The sequence below is a fragment of the Zea mays genome, chromosome 6 (genome assembly GCF_902167145.1).
Source record: "Zea mays cultivar B73 chromosome 6, Zm-B73-REFERENCE-NAM-5.0, whole genome shotgun sequence".
NCBI classification, from domain to species: domain Eukaryota; kingdom Viridiplantae; phylum Streptophyta; class Magnoliopsida; order Poales; family Poaceae; genus Zea; species Zea mays.
In genome coordinates, this window is record NC_050101.1 from 79,884,353 (window position 1) to 79,888,581 (window position 4,229).

Sequence of the window (4,229 nt, forward strand, 5' to 3'; positions counted from 1 at the left end):
GCCCTCGCAGACAACACCCCCCAAGAGGCCTTCGAAGATGAAGCTGTCAGCAAAAGACAGCGCCGAGACCATCCCATCCCTGAAGGCACCCTACACACCTGCAGCTCCGGAGGCGTACCGCAAGCACCACCACCAGGCTTCGCTCCACCAAAGGGCAAAGACGCAATAGAGGACGGCGAAGTCATCGGCATCTCACCTGAAGACCAGCTAAAGTTGCGGGCCCTGCGCATCAAGAACCTGAAAGGGAAATGTGCCCTTGGACAATTTCTAGTATTTTGGTGATTAGATGCCCAACACATTAATTGAGTATTTATGTGCAAAATGGGTGAAGAGTGCAAATCAAAGTGTAAGGTATGTTTCTAGACTTAGTGTATTATTTTGTATACTAATGTGTTTGTCTAAGTGCTAGAAACAGTGACAAAAGAAGGAGAACATAAATGGAAGCTCAGCCTGACACACCGGACTTTCCGGTGGTGCACCAGACAGTGTCCGGTGCACCAGGCTGGCCGACGGTGAACCGGCTGCTCTCGGGAAAACAACAGAGGCGTATGGCTATAATTCACTGGACTGTCCAGTGAGCCAATGACGCCAGCGGTGAAAGTCGCCTAGAGGGGGGGTGAATGGGGCGAAACTGAAATTCTTAAAAAGAATCACAACTACAAGCCGGGTTAGCGTTAGAAATATAATGGAGTCCACGAGAGAGGGTGCAAAACAAATCGCAAGCGAATAATGAAGTGAGACACGCGGATTTGTTTTACCGAGGTTCGGTTCTCTCAAACCTACTCCCCGTTGAGGAGGCCACAAAGACCGGGTCTCTTTAACCCTTACCCTCTCTCAAACGGTCACTCGGACCGAGTGAGCTTTCTCTTCTCAATCACTTGGAACACAAAGTTCCTACAAGGACCACCATAAGATTGGTGTCTCTTGCCTCAATTACAAGTGAGTTTTTGATCGCAATGAAGATTGAAAGAAGGCACGATTGCAAAAACCAAGCGACAAGAGCGACAAATAACACACGGATCACTTTCTCTCTCAAGTCACTAATCACTAATGATCTCTTTTCTCAATTGTGAAACTTGGAGAGATGGAGGCTTTGAATGTGTCTTGGAATGGATTGCTAGCTCTTGTATTGAATGTTGAAGGTTGGAATGCTTGGGTGTAGTGAATGGAGGTGGTTGGGGTTGTATTTATAGCCACCAACCACTTCCTAGCCGTTACTCCATTCTGCTGAGCGCGGACGGTCCGCCCGCCAGGTCCGGACGGTCCGCCCCTGTAGATCAACGGCTGAAAATGCAACGGTCAGCAGTAACGGCTATATCAACGGCTATATTGCATTTAATGCGTCGTCAGATGTCAGACAGACCCAGTCGCGGACGGTCCGGTCGTGCACCCCGGACGGTCCGCGAGCCCACTATAATTCATTCTTCCGAACCCGTCACCTTCGGGTTTTTCGGATCCTTGCCTACCGGACGGTCCGCGCCTGAGGCCGGACGGTCCGCGCTTATCCTCCGGACGGTCCATAGTGCAGACTCGGATTTTTGCATTGGTTCTGTCCGAGGGTCATCCTTGTGTCGCGGACGGTCCACCGCAAGGGCCCGGACGGTCCGCGCTTGGCCTGTTTTTCCAAAAAGCTTCTCCTGTCCGGAATAATCTACGGTATTCCGGACAATCGATTTAGTATAGTTGTAGATGAACCTTTGACACCTGTAGAACATATAATCTAGAGCAAACTAGTTAGTCCAATTATTTGTGTTGGGCAATTCAACCACCAAAATCAATTAGGAAGTAGGTGTAAGCCTAATTCCCTTTCAATCTCCCCCTTTTTGGTGATTGATGCCAACACAAACCAAAGCAAATATAAAAGTGCATAATCGAACTAGTTTGCATAATGTAAGTGCAAAGGTTGCTTGGAATTGAGCCAATATAAATACTTACATGATATGCATGGATTGTTTCTTCATTTTTAACATATTGGACCATACTTGCACCATAAGTTTTGTTTTGCAAATTCTTTTGTAAATTCTTTTCAAAGTCCTTTTGCATGATAGTCAAAGGTAAATGAATAAGATTTTGAGAAGCATTTTCAAGATTTGAAATTTTCTCCCTTTGTTTCAAATGCTTTTCCTTTGACTTAAACAAAACTCCCCCTCAAATAAATTCTCCTCTTAGTGTTCAAGAGGGTTTTAAGACAAAAATTTTGAAAATACTACTTGCTCCCCCTTTAGAACATAAAGATATACCAATTTTAAATTTACCAATTGAACATCATTAATTTTTAAAATTAGGGTGGGTGGTGCGGTCCTTTTGCTTTGAGCCAATACTTTCTCCCCCTTTGGCATGAATCGCCAAAAACGGATACTTGGAATGAAATATAGGCCCTTCACTACTAGAGATATGCTTATTTAAGACGCACATTTTAAGACGGATATCAATGTATTTTATAGAAGCGTCTTTTATTATATGGTCATGAGTAAGGTAAGACGGTTGGTTGGAGATTCGTCTTCAATAAAGAAGTCTTTTAAGACAGTTATATTGTAAGAAATGTCTTATATTGATTTAAGATAGATTGTTATTGAAAACCGTCTCAAATAAGTATATCTTTTGAGTCATTAAGATTGCAAGAATTGTCTTAGATTTTGGTTAGTATATTAGACACTTTTATATATGAAACCATCTCAAATAAAGATATTATTAGAGTTGTATAGATTATAAGAACTGTCTTAGATGTTAGTGATATACTAGATACTTCTAAATATGAAACCGTATTCGTATGATATTTTTGATACGGCGTATTGTGAAAAAAACATAGTAAATAGTGAATTCAACTTAGTTTTGATGATATATATGATATAAAATGTAAAACTTATCTCTGCAACTTGATATAGATGGTAAAATGAACCCACATACAGCCTCGATCATTAATATGTCATACATTAGATCTAAGTTATTATTTTGCTTTAATTTCTATCATTTATGTACCAAGGGATTTAGGAAGGTATATCCATCCTATGCTGAATATATCAAAAAATCATTGTCAAACTCCAAAAACATAGCCACTTTAAAGATTCGGACTAAAAAATCTAGCATCTAAATGATTACTTCTAAACTCTTTTATTAAAAGGAGACACAAATTGAATCTCTTTCTATTAAGAGCCTCCTCCGCAACTCATGCATCCCTGGTTTAACGACACGTAGTAGGCTTCTTTGTTGCTGTGCGTAGCATAGCAGACCCTTTTGTTGCTATGCATGGCCCACATATGGCACCCTTCCCACGCAACACACACCTCCTAGATCCTGTTCTCCCCAAACCTCACCTCTGCTGACCCCATTGCCGCCTCGGGCCGCCACAATGGCGCCACAACCGCCTCTCCATACCACCTCCATGGCCTCCATCTTATCCTCCACCGAGTCCCCCACCTCCTCCAGCACCGCATCCACAATGGCGGGCTACTTTGATGTGTACTCCGACGAACCCTACTACTGATCTAGGCCCAGCCGCCACCAATAGCAATGCCCTCAACTCCAACCCCCTCCGGTGCGCGTAGGAGCACATGGCCCTCAACTCAAACCCTGCCGCTCACCGCCAGAAGTTATGGTAGATGCAGCCCACCGGCTAGTTCCATGCTGTCGTCGATGCATGGCTACCGGACGACCCCATCGAGCCGCCCATGCCACTCTCCGAGGTGCGCGTCGACCCCTACCTACTGCACACGGCCTTCGAGTGGCACAACTGTGACCTCGATGACGACACGCTCCCCGCTTCTTGCCCACAGCTACGTCGAGGACGACAAGAATATGTTCCACTCCAGCTACTCCCTTGCCTTCCTCTGCTAGGTACTTTAGCCAATGTCCTTCTTCCGGGCCTGGCACATCGGCGTTGTTCACGCCAGCTCGTAGCTTGAAGGTATGGGGGCTATAATGATTCAGTGGTACTATTTGTCAGCTTAATTTCATGTCTGAAAGTCATTGCAAATAGGCTTTGCGCCTTCTCTAAAAACGTATATTTCCCATCATGAGTTTTCTTTCAAAGTGTAGTTTTTTAAAGGACGATGGAGACATATAAGAAAGAGAGCACAAGGAGACGTATATGAAAGAGAAAATATATTTTGACATGAAATTCAATAAATTTGCTACAAGATGCATGTTACTTAGTTATACTGTAGTAAACAACACAAAAATCACTAGACATACAAGAAGAGAAAATAGGTAAACATACAAGTAAACAAGAA